At 50.1% G+C, this 18,523-nt stretch overlaps 1 protein-coding gene, 1 long non-coding RNA gene and 1 other non-coding gene across 4 annotated transcripts in view; 1 reads left to right on the top strand and 2 right to left on the bottom strand.

Moving 5' to 3' along the window:
• The window catches only part of SYT2 (synaptotagmin 2), a 109,019-nt gene that overhangs the window by 89,345 nt on the left and 1,151 nt on the right, over positions 1-18,523 (bottom strand). The window lies entirely within an intron of this gene.
• Positions 6,678-6,784, top strand: LOC112857966 (U6 spliceosomal RNA). The gene has a single exon (XR_003223369.1). It is a non-coding gene; the product is annotated as a U6 spliceosomal RNA (small nuclear RNA).
• LOC147572534 (uncharacterized) lies at positions 13,827-18,200 on the bottom strand. The gene is made up of 2 exons (XR_015246082.1): positions 14,608-18,200; positions 13,827-14,040 (listed from the first exon to the last, which is right to left on the bottom strand). It is a non-coding gene; the product is annotated as an uncharacterized LOC147572534 (long non-coding RNA).

Genomic DNA, 18,523 nt, shown 5'->3' with positions numbered 1-18,523 from the left:
AGGGGCTGTGTCATCACTAAGCATCTTTGTATCTCCAGCACGCAGCAGAGTGCCTGGCCCTTGGTGGGTACTCAGGAAAATGCTTGCCAAATGAATGAGTGAGAACTCTCAAAGACTCCAGTGAGGTGTGTTTCCAATGGAAGTGTCCTCCTCTGGGAGGTCCTCAGGCCCCCAACAGTGCAGCCTTTGGTTCCCTTGCCTTAAACTCCAAAAGGCTGTATTGCGTAGCTTCCAGCCACCGGACGCTGGGTGCCCCCATCTGTGTGACAGGTTTCTGTTGCTGTCTCCTGTCACTTCCTTCACCCCCATGGGAGTTTAGTCTGAATCTCTACCACGTCGCCCACAGGCAGAGAGGAACCCTTGGCTCTGCCAAGACTAGCCCTGGGCTGGGCGTGTTGTAGACCTTCAGCTGAGCTTGAAAACTCAGTAGAGAAGGGAACTCTGTGAGTGGGGGTCTCCTCTCGACCGGGCACTGGAGAGGGAACCCTGTGATGGTAACTCCAAAGGCACATGTGGCTCTGACAAGGAGGGGGGCTGTTTTCTATGAGAAACAGCCTTGTTTGTTTCTTTTTTAAAAGAATACATCCTCTTCTGCACCATTAATATTTCCCTCTAGGAACCTGAGGGTGAAAGCTCTCCTTCTCCTCCCCTGCGCCTTCCTATTTGCCAAGTCCTTTGCACCTAACACTGAACTGAAGCTAAAAGAAGCAAGAATAGTCTTTCCAGCCATCACAGTTCTGAGGGCATATTAATGGAATAGGGACAGTGCCCCAGATGGCAGCGTGGGCCTGCTCCATGCTGCAGCCCATCTGGTCAGCCAAGGCCCCTCCTGCAGCAGAGGCCAAGAAAACAGAGATAACTTTCTCGCAGGCAAGAGCCTGGCTTCCTGGTCACTGGCGTTCCCTGTACCCAGGGGCTGGATTTCAGAGCAGAACACCAAACACGCTTTCATACTCCCACCGCAGTGTGAACTCTGGCAAGCTGAGTCTCACTTCCCCCAACCGTAAAATGGGCAAATGCAATCTGCCATAGTGACCTCACTCCTTGTCCTCCACCCCTAGTGTCAGAAGGGTGAAATGAAGGGATGTGGTAAAAGCCCACTGAGGTTTTCCCTCATTCCTTAGCAAGGATGATCCTGTCATTATAACGCTCTGAGCTGTGCCCATGGGAGGACACAGTCAAGGGTCCACATGAGGCAGGGAACAGTCCTGCTAGATGTTCTGATTTGGCCTCCTGGACAGCGCCCAGGTATCGAGCGGAGAAATGTGTCAGGTTGGAAATGAGAGATAGCTACAGAGGGATTTGGCTCTAACCCCAAAATCCTGAATTGCGTTTTCCCCTCTGTTAAGCAAGCATTACTCATCCATCTCCCACGCCTGTGATGTTACATGAGACCTTGCAGGGAGAGAACTGCAGACCCAAAGAACAAGAGGATCCACTTGGTTGCGGCAGGAGGGCATGGGACTAGAAGCCGGAAGAACTTCCTGATGGGGGAGGAGCCTGTGAGACTTGGAAACGGGTGGCCAGAGGCACTGGCCCCATCTCTGTCCTCGGGGTCTTTCAGAACTCAGGAGCACGGGCTGAGTTAGGCTGTTCATCTTACAGCCGTGTCCTCAGGTGGCCCCTCGTCCAGCTTCTGGTGGGGATGGGAGACATGGGAAAGGAGGAAGATCAAATGGGAGCCAGAATTTGGAGGTTCTGTTTGGGGTCTGGAGCTTCACAGAAGGTTCACTGCTCCTGGGAGCAGCTCCAGGAAGGCCACCACCCACTGATAGGGTGGCTGAGGCTCAGCATGGGAAGGCACTCCCTTCAGCCACACCATGGGGCCAGGCCCCCATTGCAAATCTGGCCGTTCTCCTCCCTGAATTCCTGGTATACTCAAGGGGCTTACTCTCCTCCCTACTGAGCTGATCAGAAGGGGCACTTCCCCAACACACACACACACACACACACACACAGCCACTCCCATCATCCCATCCCCCATTGGGGACCAGCCAGCCTTCTTGGCACAGCTGCTTGTGGCTGTAATTCTATCCCGGGATCCCCATGACATCATTCCCCACATGGTCAGTGGGGAAGGGGAGGAGGGAACAAGGTGGCTTTGGGATGGGGAGAAAGGGCCAAGAGACTTGTCCCTGAAGACACACCTCTAAGGAGAGGCATTGTGGGAGGGGTCCAGCTCCACAACCCCAGAGCTGTACAATCTTAGGCAAATCATTTAACCCCTTGGAGCATTCTCACTCATCTGCATAATAGGGCCATTCTACAGGGTTGTTTTCAGTACCCAAGAGGCAGGGAGCATTGTGGGAGGGGACGGCTTCCCCCTCCCCCCATCCTCCATCCACCATCAGCATCCCACCATGCCCTCTCAGATATCCCAGGGGCTGCATGTTGCACCTTTGTTTACCCCTAACCATCCTCTCTGTCATTCACCAACATTCTGAATGTTGGACAGTGTAGCCACCCCATAAAGCAGGCAAGTCCAGAATAAAGGACTATGGGCCTCTGCCCCCTCCCCTGTAAAGTACACCCTGAGAAGGTTGCCCCACAGGACCCTCTGCACAAAACTCACTCCTCTTTGAGGAAGTGCCCCCACACCCATGATTCTGAGAGTCAGGGAAACCCAGGAGCCCCACACCTACCAGGAGGGCAGCATGAAACATCTGATTACACAAACCTGCCATGGTCCCTGCTGAATATTTCATACAGGAGCAATGATCCATTAGTCACCATCAATTATTCATCCTCATCAGGGCCAGCGCCAGGGACACAGCATGGGAGCAGCTGGAGCTGGGACCCACACCCACTCTACCTCCACTCCCCATCGAAGGCAACCAGAAATCTCTCCCATCCCCCCGCCCACCTAGGGTCCTACTGAGGACCCACCTCTGAAAAGTATGCACGGGTAGTCAGATGGATATCACCCCACTGAACAGATGGCCAGCAAGTCACAGGCCAAGCTGAGACTGCAATGCATGAGCCTCACAGTAAGGATTTCCAAGAAATAAGAAATAGACACACTCTCTTTATCAAGTTCAACAAGCATATTTGGCAGCAGGTTGATGCCACAGAGGTGGCTGGACCAAAGGTACCGGGTATGTGTCCCTTATAAAGACTCCTACTGCCAGGCCAGCTCTGGCCCCATTCTGAAGGTCTCCTTCCTTCAAAAGAAATCACAGAATCATGGACTCTCAGAGTTGAAGAGAAAAGACCCTCAAGACCAAGCCATCAGTGTGACAGGAGCCCCTCCAGCAACATAACAGGTAAATGGCCCCTGGCCTCTGCTGAAATGTACCTAAGGACAAGGTGCTTGTGTCTCCTGAGAAAAGCCACTGAGTGTTTGGACAGTTCTAATCCTTCAACATTCATTCCATAAATATTTACTGAGTATCTTCCACGTACCAGGCACCGATGGAGACACTAGGTTTACACCCAAAACAGACCAATTCTTGCTCTATTTGAAGGGTGTTGGGGTGTCTGGATAGTTCAGTTTGCTGAGCATCTGACTCTTGATTTCAGCTCAGATCATGATCCCAGTGTCATGGGACTGAGCCCCACGTCAGGCTCCACACTTAGCGTGGAGTCTGCTTAAGATTCTCTCTCTCTCTCTCTCTCTCTCTCTCTCTCTCTCTCTCTCTCTCTCTCCCCCCCCCCATAGTTTCTCTCAAAAAATAATATAAATATTTTTTTTTTTTAAAAAAAGAACTGTCTTCCTAACAGTGGGTCAAAATTAGTCTCCATGTATCTTGTGCTCTCTGGGTCTGGTAGGAGATGAGAAGTAGAATCAATTCTCTTTAAGACCAAAGCCTTGGGCTTACTGCAGTTAAGACTATGGGACCCAGTTTGCTCCTCCAGGCTGGCCTTGCACCCCCAAACCACCTCCCTGTTTGGGCAATGGTTTTCAGGACTTGGACCTGAGCAATGGGTACTCTCGGTGTTAGCGGAGTGTTAGCCCCCAATTCTCCCTCCCCCAACAAGAATATTGTACCCACACATGCAAACACCAGTCTTCTCTGCCAAGCAAGAGATTTGTTCTATCTCTGACTCCAACTCCACTCCCAAGAACTGGTTTTGTCCACTGGTAAGGCAGGCAGTGAACCACCCAGTGTTAAAAATGACACAGGAAAGCAGTGCCTTAAATATGTTCCTCAAACAGCCTTCACCATGCCTGGAATCCCATCGTTATTTATCCAGCCTTTTCTGGGTAGGCATCACTGCCTATTCAACATACAGATGCCTTTTTGTTGGGAGGAGTGCCATGTTCAGCAGAGGAGCAGTTTGAATCTGTGCCTGGGGCTGCAGAATAAGACATACCGCACTGTTTTCAGGGCTAGGGGAAGGGAGATGAGATTAGCAGGCCTGGAAGAGTGGCGAGGACTGGGTAGCATAGAACAGCCGGTAGGCACCTGACATCTCTAAAGGGAGAAGAACCCAAAGAAGAGATAGGAGGTAACCTGAATATTGTCTGGAATTTCCCTTTTGTGTAAGGTAAGTTATGGAGAGTTTCAAGTGATTCCACCCAGTAAGTAGAGCCTGAGCTGCTTCTCTCATCACCAAAAGGATGATCGTTACACATTCTCCCTGATGCTAAGTGCCCTGGACAGGGAAACAAGGAGTGTTCGGATTATCAGTTTAGTGAAATATATGGTGGTCAAGTATATAGTGGTCAATATATAAGTGGGGAAGATGAGAAACAAAGGAACTGGAGAATAGAAAAGAAGAGCTTCTTTTGTCTGCAGGATTTTCTGGGGCCTGCAAGAAAAGGACTGACCCCATTCAGATGAACCAAGAGGCTGAAAAGGTGGTATAGCCCTACTACAGGCACATAAGGACACAGCCATGGTCTGGCACTCTATCTTCTCTCCCACCATCACAGGCAGACTCCCCCAGCCCTCAGGGCTCTGAAGAGCCTCCAGTCTCTGCCCACCCTACCCCCACACAGGGCCCCATGCCAATCTATGCAGCCATTCCTCCTGTTGTAAGAAGAACTCCCACTGCAGCTCCCACAAGTGAGGGAGGGGCTCAGTTCTAACACCCTGCTGACCTGCCAGTGCAGAGAAGACTAGATTCTTCACTCTCATTCCTACATAGCCCCTCCCCTCCAGGGATGCCTAATCAGCTCCAGCTTCATGGCAGTACTCTATCTATCTTCAGTTAAGTTTCATGTAACAGACTGAACAGACTGCACCATGCCACAAAAGCCCTCCCTTCCCACCAACCCAGGAAAGATTTTGCCTATGAGTGGAGTGGGCAATGAGGTATCTGGAATAACAAATATTACAGGGAAGATGACCCTGTGCTAAACATTTCAGCAAGCTGGAGGGAGATGCCAGTCACTGAGTTTGGGAGACTCAGTGGATTCCAAGACCCGAGGTCATGTATTCCTATAACCTACAAGCTAAACTGGACCTCCCCTAACCTAGGTCATGTGTGTCAAAGCTACTTTTAAAGACCTCTTGTGAAAGATGATTATAGACAGTCAGGCTCATAGCATATTTGGAATTCATTCCTCTCATTTTATAGAGTAAAAAGTGGGATTCAGGAAGGAGAGGTGGCTTGGCCAGGGTCTTGCAGTCAATAAAAAGTGATAACAATTCTTCACAACACCAATTATCTTCTCATCCCAGCCTCTATCTCCAAAATTGGAAAGTCAGGACTTAGCCTGTGACAATCCAGTCTGGAGAGAGAGCGCGCACAAGTGCAGTGCTCTGTCCGTGGTGCTGAAACTCCCCTCTCAAGCAGCCAAGAGCATTGTTGACATGCCTCTAGCATTGTAAAGGTGTTATGGGGGATTTGGGAGGAAGTTGATAATATAATCCAGGAGACCATTTACATGAAGGAGTCAGAGACTAATTCTAAGGGCATAAATAGGCATATGAGCGTGGGAAAGGGGGCAGTGTACTATCCCTACCCTTGAACAGGGTATGGCCCCCTGATTTTAAGACACTGAGATACAGGTCCTTTCAGAGAAGCTAAAAGTGAGAAAAAAAAAAAAAAAAAAAAAAAAACATGACTATACTGGTCAGCTTCAAAGTTTCCATGGGGAAACTTTCTAAGAAGGAAGTCACCAAAGGGAAGGCCAAGAGAAATTTGGAGACTATGTGGATTAATAGGAGAATCTTTAGAAGATGTGGGGTGATTTTGAAAGGTTCTGCCATAAGCCTGGAGGCTGGGCATCAGGATTTTTCAAGGTCATACCTCCAAAGTCCAGAATTATGACTGTGATCCTTCTGTGGTTCTTGGAGTCAAGTGGGGGAGGGAGATATATATATGTGTGTGTGTGTGTGTGTGTGTGTGTGTGTGTGTAATTAAAAAAGCACTATCAGGATTGTGTTAAAAAGGAGTTGAGTCTAGCCTGAGCCCCAAACTGGAGTCCATACTGAAAAAATCTGGAAGCCATGTTCTTCACAAGATCCCTAGATCTTTACTCTCTTCAGTATTGAGGCTGAGTGATAGTGGCTTGGTGGCAAAGCAAATGTTCAGCATGTGTGAATGGATCACATACAAGGAGCTGTTTTAGGGGCACCTGGCTAGTTCAGTCAGTAGAGCATGCAACTCTTGATCTCAGGAGTCATGAGTTGAAGCCCAGCATTGGACACAGAGCCTACTTAAAACAAAACAAAGAAGCTGTTTTAGCAAGGGATGCACAGCACCCTGAATTTAAATGGACAGCCCATGTGCTCACTTTGGCAGCACATATACTAAAATGGGAATGATACAGAGAAGATTAGCATGGCCCCTGCACAAGAATGACATGCAAATTCCATGGACAGCCCACATGGTAGCAGACATCTGTATACTCTGCTACAGGTTTGACTCTCATAAGGGAAGTCTCCTGATGCTGAGTTCACACTCTCTCTCTCACACACACACACACACACACACACACACACACACACACACACACACCATCCCTCACCTCAGAGACATCATCCTAACACTGATAAAGAAGAGACTTTCACTCTCCCAAGCCCTATTATGTCCAGCATTACTCTGTTCCTCTTCCTCCTCCCCACCCTACTCCTCCTCTTCCTCTTTTCCTCCCATGCTGTGATGCACTCATTGAATACAAGTCAACTATAACAACTGTGCACACAGTCAACTCTTTCCAGCATGTCTATATCCACACTCATAAACCCTGGGATAGAGAGAATCTTGGTGGTCAATTTATCCTTTATAAATATCTACCCTGTCCCAGACTTTCTTTTTTTTAATGATTATTTATTTATTTACTTAGAGAGTGGGGGAGGGACAGAGAGAGAGAATCCCAAGCAAGCTGCACACTGTCAACATAGAACCCGACACGGGGCTCAGCCCCATGAACCGAGATCAGGACGTGAGCCAAAATCAAGAGTCAGATGCTTAACCAACTGAGCCACAGGCACCACAGAGACTGTCTTCTCTTTGGAGATCTCACCATCTGTTTGCTCTTCTCTCACAGTGTCTAACCACATTTACTGTTCAGAAATTCCTCTTTGTATCTACCTGAAATCCTTCATGTTCTAGATTGCCTTTCTGACATCATGAATCGTTAAAGATGCAAAGCATCTTCCTCACTGGGAGTGGGGGGCAGGGTTTCATTGGACCTTTTGTAATCCGCAGGCAGACACATGGATGACTGCAATACTCCCCCTACCTACATACACATGGAGAGCCTGTGACCATGGGTAATAACAACAAAAAAGCCCAAGGACACAAAGAATCCTGGAGATGGCATCTGATCCATCTCCTGTTTTTAGAGACAGGACTACCTCAGGGTCCTCTGAGAAGGCCAATCCCATGCCCTCAAGGAGCTCATCTCCAGTCCTTGTTTCTGGGTCTGAAACATGAAGCACCTAGTTTTCCTTAGCCCCCAAACCCAGCCTCATATTGCCAGCAACTAATACACTTCTCAGAAGCCATATTTATATTACAGCAGGACAAGAGAGCAAAGGTGTAATTGGGCTCGATTTGATTGAGTGTGACAATTGCAGTTAGCCACATGTGTCATTGAGAGATGTGAACTGGGGATAGTTTATGCTCAAAAACTCATTTCCAAGAAGACCTGACATCTTCCTCTCACAGACATCCAGACAGTGCTGACATCAGTGGCAACGGAAGAAAAGATCCATGGACTCGTCTGAGGGAGAGACCTCGTAAGGTCATCTATCTACTCCTGCCTCCACCTCCACACAAACACTCCCTCAGAAAAGCTTTTTCCCTGCTTTTCCGGAACATCTCTCTGACACTCTCTCTTCATCCCCTTGATTGCCTACCACGTCTCAGTGCAACCAGCAAGAAAGTGCTGCCTAATGTCGAACTTACTAAACCCTGCTTGCTTCAGTTTCCAACCCTTGCTCTAGTCCTAACCTTGGTGAAATGACAGAGACCTTCTCCTCTTATATCTCCATCCCTGATTCCAACCACTCTGGGGACACACCTGTCATGCTCACTCCTCCATTTGTGATGTCAAAGAACCATGGTCCCCTGGCTCTGGGCTTGTTCTCTGTCTCTCTGCTGATCGCTGGAATCAGTGGCCAAGGAGCTGTCTCATCCCTGTTCCTGAATTCCTTTCTCAGTCTGCAGAGGAAGAACTATAGTTTGGCCTTTGAAAACCTCTAATGCTTTTCTGGGACCCTAAGAAGGGACTGCAGGGATTTCTAGTCAAATATCTTCACTTTACAGAGGAATGAACAAATACAAAGAGAGAAAAATGACAAACTCAGGGTCACCAGGGGAATTAGAGGCAGAGTTAGACTCTCTTTTGCCCTCCACAACGCAGAGCCTGCCTCCCAGCTCCCTGGCAATGCCAGGGAGTGAGCTGAAGTCCCAAGAGAAGGCCCAGGAGTGCCTATGGCTCCTCCACAGTTCATGAATCATGGTGGCCACATACCCACTATTCCCACCCTGCTAGATGCCCCCATTATAAACTCTAGGAGTGTTGAGTTCTTTTTTACCTCACATCAATTATCATAATTGTAATTCAATAATCAATTGTGTGTTTCTTGTCTTCAGTGTCTTTCTTCCCTCAGACTATAAAGGTCATGAGGGCAGGGACTGTGTCTGCCCTGTCTTTATCACCACTGCAGCCTTGCACATGAATGGCTGTTGCACAAATGAGTGAATGAATAAATGAATGAATGGGAGCCTGTGGAGGAGTGACCTATGTAACCCCTGCAATGCTAGGGGTCCCAGCTTCTTGCCCTGGCTCTAACACTGAGGGAGGCAATGTCACAACTTTTCCTTCTCTAGAGAATTGGGGCATAGAAAAGAGTCTTATCACTATGGGGTACGTACACTTGAAGCAGCCCTTTGCTTTAGGTGAGCCCTTCACCTAAAGTCATTAGTGAAAGTATTTAATGAGTCTATATGCTCTCTTATCTATCTCTCTCCCCGCCCCCACCTCCCCCACATCACTTCTGTCACTAGGGCGGTGACAGGTGCCCCAATCCCTGGCCCCAGACACACTGTCTCATTCACCTTCCACCAAGTCTCCTGCTTCTGAGCACCACAGTCCCCCATCAATGCTGCCTCCAGAAAGGTCTAAGCTAACAGTCACAGCCAAGCAGGCTTCACCTGCATTAGCTCCTAATCACAGATGGCAGCTGTCACAGGGCCTGGAAAGGCAGCAATAGTTATAGGAGAAACCATGGGTCCACAGTCTGCAAGGAGACCACACAGCGGCCATGCCCCCAAGCCAGACCCCAGCCTAGGACCCTGCCCAGAGCACTTCTGAGCCAAGAAGGGAAGTGGCATGTGGTGGGAAAGAGAGACCACATGTCAGCTGGAGAAGTCTTCTCCAACCTGAAGATTGGTCTCAGATCCAATTTCATTCTCAATTTCCAAGGAATGTGAGAGGGAGGCCCCACTGCCCACAGGCAACCTGCCAAGAGCTATGTGTATGTGTGGTAGGTTTGCATCTGTGTGTTTATGTGAAGTTGTGAATCTTCCCTCCTCTGAGCCAAGTGCTCTGGGGTGTCACAATCCCCAGACAAGAGACAAGCAAGAAATTCTCTCTGAAAGTAGGGTGATGGGATGGACCCTGGGAGGAGCTGTTTTGGGAATCTGCCTAGCTTGCTAAAGGCCAGAGCTCTGTGTCCCAAACTGAGAGTCCTGGGGGTGCCAACTTGCCCTATGGAGGCTGCCCTATCCTGTGTCTGTGAACTTCCAAATTTACTGTCGAGTTCTCCCTGCCCACTGGCCGCCAAGCCCAGGGTCGGTTTCCAATACATCTCCTGGGTAGAGAGGAAGAGCCAGAGGGAGAAAAATACATTTGTGGGACTGTGAGAGTGGAGAATCAGGAACCCAATCCTGCGTTAGCTCAATGACCCCACAGGACAGTGTCCAGGGTCTCAATGTCCAGGAAAGGACAAACTGCTCAGGTGACCCTCTCATCAGGGAGGCTTCCATCTTTTACTATGTCTCAGTCTTTCCCCATTCCTGGTCTATGATGGGCAGCACAGGATGGCTGAGCCGGGAAAGGAGCTATGTGCCAGGATAATCAATTACCCAGCCATGTGGCTGCTGAAGAGCTGAGAGACGAGTGTTCCCTGTTGGGCCAGATGTACATGTGCAGACACCTGACCTCGTCTGAAGGTAGCTATTCCACTGTCCTCCAGAGTCTCCCTGCCCTGCCCTCCACTTGTCCTCCCAGGATGAACCAACCACATTCTCTCAGTGCCCAAGCCACAAAAGCCACGGAAGAGACAATGAAGGCTGCCTGTTCTTCCTGAGGGAGAAGCAGTTACCTCCTGGCCTCTAAGATCAGGGTGCTAACTCTTAATTACAACAGACAGTTGTCCGGGAAGACAGAGCCCGTAACTCTGCTCCCAGCTCGCAGCTTCTCTGTGGCTGCCGGACTGTATACATGGAGCCCCAGACTCACCTGGCAGGAGGCAGCGAAGGATGAATTATAAGAGGAAACGGGTACTCAGAACAGCAGGAAGAATATGGCTAGACACAAAGAACTCCCTCACTCTTAGGGGTTCCTGTTAAGGACTGATTTTCCTTCCCACCAGGTGGTCCTTGGAGGGCCTGTCCAATAGGGGCCTTAAGTCCCCTACACAAGATAGGGAAGCACTGCCAGTCCTCATTTGTGAGATTTTACTTCTGGGAGGGACTGAGATCCGGGTTTCCTCTGCACCCCCAGAGCTGTGTGGACAGAACGAGTGCCCAGACGCTACCAGCACGACCAGTTCTACATAGAGGACTGTGAATAGCTGCCTGTGCAGGCATCTATCACAGTCCAGCCTGACCGCCCCCCACCCCCGTCCACAGTTGTGCAGCCTGGGGGACTGTGGCACTGGGGACAGAGTCTGGATGTGGACTCTGCTGCCCACTAGCAGTGTGACCTTGGGGACATTCACTTCACCTTTCTGAGACACTGTTTTCATCTACAAAGGAGGTGAAATATCACAAGCTCTACAACGAGAGGGGCTTTCTGCACCCGTCTCATTTCTTCACAAAGAACATTAAAAAGACGTGCACTCAAGAGTGAAGATTTAATAAAAATTTATAATCTTTGCTACTTCATTAAAGGAAGTCTTAAGTGGAACTGGCATTTATTTATCTATTTATTTATTTAGCAGTTGTGCAATGCAGAAGAATCCATTGGTTAGAACGGTTTGGTGCCCGACCTTGATCCACACTGAGGTACAAGCAGTTCAACCCATTGCTTTAGGACCATCACTGCCAACACATTAAAAATGGCAAACCACCTTAGGGTTATTCTGAAAAGAGTTTGGACGTTATGGCTCCCCCTGAACAATTCTTGGGGGCTCCCAGGGGTCCACAGATCACTTTGAGAACGGCTGTTCTAGGACATCTCGTGTAATCTTCCCATGGGCCATATCCCTTGTGTGTTACTGTCTCCATTTTCAGATGAGAACCCTGAAACTCAGACAGTTTAAGGAACTTGCCCAGACACAGGCAGAACGTGGCAGGTGTGACCTAAACCTAGGCTATATGACTCCCTGCCACACACATGCCGTTTCGGTTATGCCCTGCAGAACACGCAACTGTGGGCCATGGACCCAGGGGGTGTTGGGCATCTTCTCTCCGCCTCCCCCCTCACCTCTCCTTCCCATGCCTTGGGGGCTCACCGTCTTTATCCCCGGGGAAAGCTGAGGACACCTCCCAGCCTCTGCAGGGGTGACGATCTGGCTCTGTTACTGTCTGTTACCCCTGGGTACCTCTGCTACTCTTCCACCAGCAGGAGCTGGGGGCCGGGGTCTCCCTGGGAAGCCCTTGACCCTGGGGGGCTGAGCTAACAATCGCAGGCTCAGCCTTCGCTTCTCCCCTGCCTCCTACAGCAGCAAGTGCAGTTCTCAGCATCAAAGAGCTAATCCAATTTCTCCGTTGTGCTTCCCCCATTTGCCTCCTGCAATGCCAGGATTGATCTGGAACCAGGGCAGCCTTATTAAAGTGATGCCTTTTCCTCCTCATGGGAGAGTCAAACTGGGAGAGGGAGCCCTCTTACCTCCCCTCAATTAACTCCAAGTTTCCTGCTAACCCCAATCCCAGCCGCAGCCACCCTGTGTTTCCTGGGGTTTACTTCTAATTTTCCTTGGCTCCTAGTGGTGAGGCTGGATTTCAGCCCCCAGGTCTGCTTCCCCAGGATCTCAGAGCACTTAACCACTAGCCTCTTGTTCATCCTCTATACATTCCTCAGACAGGGTGGAACACAGGAACCCAAAGGTTCTGGCATCTAATCTCAGACCCCCCTCATTGGGCCTGTGACTTTGATCCATGTCAGTTGGCACAATAAGGGATCCATGGCTAACAATGAAAATGGAGAGCCAAGCAGCCCCAAGGAGGATAGGGATAAAGGGGTATGTGTTTACTAAGCATGCTTTTCTCCAAATAAACACAGCAGATGAGAGACAAAGAGGGTGCTCGGGGACCTCTACCACCGGTAGCCCATGCCCTCTCCCCAGAACACCCTCATGCCACCTGTCAGGGTCTCCTCCTCTCCAAGGAGGAGTCAGGGGATATGAAGTTGGGCTAAAGCAGGAAAAGCTAAGGTTAGACATCAGAGAGGAATTCCTTTCTATAAATAGCATAAAAGCTTCTTCCCCAATCACTTCGGGGAACAAGATGCTAAAGGATCATGTAGAAAGCAGGGGTGAGCCTCCTTGATTTGGCTGCAGTCACCTCCTGCATCTGCAGTGGGCTGTTGGGCCTCGACCCCACTTCGTCTCCCCTCCAGGTCATCTCCTCAGTCGGCCTGGCATGGAAAGGGTTAAGTTTCTCCCCGCCCCACCCCCATCCTCGAGCTAAGAGGCCCCCTTGTCCCATTCCTCCATTCTTTTCAGTTTTCCCGGCTCCCTACTGCCAAGCTCACAGTTACATTCAACAGTAAGTATGGAATAATTGTAATGGGTGAATGTCACCTCCAACTGCAATGTTCTCTAATCGCTAAATTCCAGAGTTTCGGCATCAACCCAGTTATGGGAAGCCCTGCCAGGGGTCTCCACGGCCTGAGGACTCCTTGTCCCACCCAGAGGCACCTGGTCCTCACAAATGCCTCAGGGGAGCCTCCCTGACTCACTGCTCAGCTACTGCCCTACCCTAGTCCGAGACCGTCCAGTGATGAACCCCTTGGGTTTCTCAGTTTCTTTGCAGAGGGAGGAAGTGAAGAAGGCCCCAAGGGCTGAGGGAAATCTGGTCCTGGCCAGGCAGCTATCCTGGGGCTGGGGAGCTCTGGGAGCCCAGTCACCGTGCACCCAGCCATCACAAATGACCCTGGCAACAGAGCTCCACTCTAGGTGTAAAGTGGGGGGACCCAGTAGAGGAGGAGCCCCATGCTCTGACTTTGGGGAGCTCCCAGGCCAATGGAAGATATGTGGTTCTTCTGACCTCCCTTTTTAATCCCTTGTGCTTCTTACAGAACAGGTGCTGAGTCCATCTGAATTGGAAGTGGAAGGAAAAGGAGGAGAGGAGGAAATCAGGAACAATGTGCTCTGGCTCAGACAGTGCTTGGACTCCAGTTGCCCCTCTATGCGAGGGTTGAGTGCTGGGCTCTAAGTCCATGGGGGTCTTGACTTCTCAATCCTGGACTCTCTGAAGAAGAGAAGCAGTCAGATACCAACTAGACACACACACGTGTACACAAGCCTATGTCTTGCTGGGCTTCGGAAGAAAACTCTACCAAAATGGGAACTTGCAGAGGCTTTGGGTGCCGATTATGCCAGCACCCCATTCAAATAAGGCTGTCTGAGGCTAGGGGCAGATTCCCCAAGTGCCCCATCATTTGCTCTGCTCCACCCACGATGGTTCTTTCCTCCTTGCTTCAGAGCAGGTGCTCCTGAAGATGCCCGAGCCCTTACGGCAAGTCCCAAGGAAACCCAACACCAGAGAGGGAGAGCTGATTCCATTTCTCCAAAGCATCACTGCCTGATTTTGTAAAAGTCTGCTACCTGATTTTAATTACTGGTTCCCTGCTTATACTCAAAGCACTGATGACACTGAGGACCCCTGACCATGTTGGCCAGTTCCACACTCAAGACAGAGCTGGTGAGAGGGAACTGGGGAGGGGAGGCTCACTGGGGAGAAGCTTTGACCAATTAGCCACAGTGGCCTGGAAAGACCCCCAAAGTCTACGATCTGGGTTCGAGACCTTGCTCTTACCTCTTGATGGTGCAAGATTTTAAATCGGTCACATAACTTCTCCGGGCCTTTGCCTCTTTATTATAAAAGGGGACCGTGATGGCTGCTGTGAGGCCTCTGTGGTACTAAGGCCCGCAGTGATGAGAGACAGAAAAGCTTCATTACCGAAAGGGGAACTGAAGGGGGGAGCTTGAAAAAGAAGCAGGCTCGGTGAGTGACGGCAGTGTTGCTTGGTGCCCAGTCGGTACATTCTGGCTATTCCATTTCTTACACCTGCTGGTGAGTGTTGCCTATAGCAAATGCTGAAATCCTGAGGCCCTGGACGAAATGGTCAAACAAGGGCCTCTTCTGACTTTATGACAGCAGGGCTGTCCTCTTTGTTTCTTGTTCCTGACCCCCAATTTGGGAGCTGCCTGGTGGCACCAAACCCTCTGAGTTTCAGTGACTATTATAACAGAATGAGCAACTCATAGCCTACTTCCCTAAGAATTCAACCTCCCCATCCCTGGCATTCAGTCATATGGTCTCTAGACCAGACAGGTGGGGAAGTCTCTCCTAGTCTGGAAATTATCCAGGGAGGAAGCTTTTAGAACCTCTCTTGCATACCATGTATTTGGGGCATCCTTCCTGATGTTTAATTTTAGACCCATTCCTGAAGCTGAGACTTCTTTGTGTTGGGGGGTGGGGGGAGAAGAGGGGCTGGCAGCCAGGTGCTCCCTGCAGCCAACTCGCAATGAGTGGTCAGGTCCCTCTGGGCCCAGATCCAAATATACCCATCACTCTGGCTACTACCCTGAACTATCAGTTCCAGGGATGAAAAGGAAGTACTGCTGAGAAAAGTCCTTCCCAGAAATGAAGCTTTGACAAAATACGGCTTTGTCAGGCATAAAAAACTGCCTGAAAGTCAGAGGGAAGAAATGCTGGAATGGCCACAGAAGAAGTTATAGCAGCTCATTCCTTTGAGTTTTTAAGATTAACAGAGGTGGAAAGCGTTCCCTCCAGTGGGGAAACCCAAGGAAGAGTCTTGTCTGTGGGCAGCAAAAGGGCTAGGAGGGCCCGTAGGTGACATCATAATGATGGAAAACACTTACATGGCCTTGACCATGTGGTAGGCGCTGTTTTAAACCCTTGACAGGAATTAATTCATTTAATCCTCACCAAATACAACCTATGTCATAGGTAGGAATTTTATCTCCACTCTACAGATGGGCAGACTGAAAAGCAGAATTCGGTTAACTTGCCCAAAGTCAGGATGAGTGACAAAAGCAGAGGGACCCAGGCAATCTGGCTAGAGTCACTATACTGGCTCTATGACTTGACATTTCACTAAACTATACTATCCATCACAGACTCCCCGTTCTCATGAGAACCTAGGACTGGCTTCTCTGACCTAGTGGAGGAAGAAGAATCAACTTGTTGCATGTATGATGATTATTCAGGTACAGAATTTAGGGTTGTATCTGTCCAGTGGGCCATATTAATTGTTATCATTTATTGAATGCTTACTACCCTGTGGGGTAAGTATTATTACCTCTGATTTACAGATGAAACCTTCCAGACCTGGTCACGTCACTCCACTGCACGGTCTTGAACCACCCTGTATGTCCTCCTAACAGCTGTTGCAATTGTGATGAATTATACGTCTGTTTAATTCTGTGTGTCATTCACTCCACTGTAAGTGCCATGAGGGCAGAAACCAGGTCTGTTTTGTTCCCAACTGAATCTCCAGTGCCTAACATACCCCTGGCACAGAGTAGACTCTCAAAAGCTAACAGTTGAATGAATGTAGAAACTGTGGCTCAGGGGCATCTGGCTGGCTCAGTCGGTAGAACACGTGACTCTTGATCTCAGGGTCGTAAGTTCAAGTGCTGGGTGTAGAGATTACTAAAAAAATGAAGAGAAAAAAAGAAAAAAGAAACCGATGCTCACAGTAGCTAAGCAATTTGCCTAGGCTGGCTGGAATGCAAAATCCACAAGGGCAGGGACTGTGGTCTGTTCGCTGCTGTATCCACAGTGACTAAAACAATGCACATAGTAGGTGCTCACATAGTAGGTGCTCCCCAATAAATATCTGTTGCCCCCCAATAAATATCTATTTAATCAATATTAAATATGAATTGATAAAGGCACACACTTTGTAATTAGGATTATGAACCCAAGCCTGTTGGTTTGCTGCCTCCTATTTTAACCACTACCCTGTACTGAGTGAACACTGTCTATAGTTCCCTTTGGACTGCCACTTCAGTTCTCAAAAATCATCTCCATCAACCTGAACCTTTTGTGTGTGTGTCGCTCAAGAGAAACAATCCAGCTTCAGCTAGAACTGAGATCAGGAAAGCCCAAATCCCAAAGCCAAGTGAAACAGCATTTCTACCGTCCACAGCCTTTGACTATCCCTGAGGATGTTTCTGTCCAAGGAAGGGGACAACGAGTCGTTCTTCTAGCCCACTGAGCCCCAACGTCCTCCCCCTCCATCCTCACTGTCCCTCCCACACCCTGGATCCCAGACCACCTGCTGCCCCTCAATCTACTCTCCTGAGAGGGCTGCACAGACTCTACAGGGTCAGTGGAGAAAAGAGGAGACTCAGCTGAGAGAGGACAGAGTCCAGGTAGAGGCAATGGGTCCTTTGATATCAGGCTTGCCTGGGGTTGGGGAATACTGGCTGAGGGAGAGCAGGGAAGAGAATTCTCCAGCCACCTCCAAAGCCCACCCACCCCAGTTCTCTGCAGTGCCAGGGACATTCCTGTCACATCTGCCTGGAAGTTGACCGAGGGTGAAAGGGAGAATGACCTCGGGTCTCTTCCTCCTAGAGACAGCAAGTCAGGTCTATGTGACTCTGGAAATAGAACACTTATCTCTGCCTTCCCCTTTCTTAGCTTTCCAGAAGCTCCTCAGCTCCTCCTTGGGCAAGGCATGGAGAGTGGGCCTGGGTCAAGCCCAAGAGGTCCCCAGAAAAAGCAAGTCCCCCCAGGGGTGTCCTAGAGGATGAAGCCAGTGATCTAAGTGCCAAGCAGGACAGCGGCTGGCTGCACCAAGGAGAGAAGCCCAGGACTGAAGGTTCAGCTGGCACTAGTCATTCCCAGGGTCATGGGGAAGAGAAGCAGGGTTGGGGCTGGGCTCCCTGGCCCAGGCCTCAATTTGCCTGGTGTGGACCCCTGACGCTGACTCACCTCTGGGGCCCTGACACAGGCTGCAGCTGGCAGTGCCTGCCAGGCCACTGCTCACCAGGCACGTCCCACTGCATCAGAACCACCCTGCCCCTCCCACCTGCCCCTCCGGCCTTGTCTTAGGGGCACAGGGCACGGCTCTACTTTTGGCACTTCTGGTGGACACAGAGATGTTTCTAGCAGCCCAAAGTCAGCACTTGTACCTAAGCAGGGGGAGACGACTTAGAAAGATTACGGGCTATCCTTCTCCTCACGATCACACCCTCTTGATGAAGTGCCCAGGTTACCAAGAGCTGGACAGCTCAGGTTGAGGATAATTATTACACACGGGGGACCCCCTCAGGGCAGCTGCAGCGGGAGAGGAGGAGGGGCACCCTCCAGCTCTCCAGGTCAGACCTTGGCCCACCTTCCCGTCTCTCTGGGCACACGGAGCCTAGGAGCCTAAGGACTTCCTCATCCCCCTGCCCAGCCCATTCCTATCTGGGTCCACCCACCACCCACCCCATCAGGACTCTGCCCTTGTCTCCCCACTGCAGCGCCCCCTCCTGGACCACCGCTTCTGTCCTTGCGCTCCTTTCTGCTGCCACAGGAGAGAGCAGCCAGTACACTTAGTTCTTCTCTACCTTACAGTGAAGAGGGGGAGGATGCTGCAGAGGGAGACACAGGGCTTCCGAGACCCTCCCACCCCCACGCCACGGGCTGGGGTGTCCGGGAGGCACTTGTGGAATGTGGGAATGAAAAGGGGGAAAAGAGAATGGGGGAGAGACTG

Source organism: Puma concolor, chromosome E4 (genome assembly GCF_028749965.1).
Source record: "Puma concolor isolate L17-30 chromosome E4, mPumCon1.1.hap2, whole genome shotgun sequence".
Lineage (NCBI taxonomy): Eukaryota > Metazoa > Chordata > Mammalia > Carnivora > Felidae > Puma > Puma concolor.
This window is presented reverse-complemented; position numbering and strand designations above follow the sequence as displayed.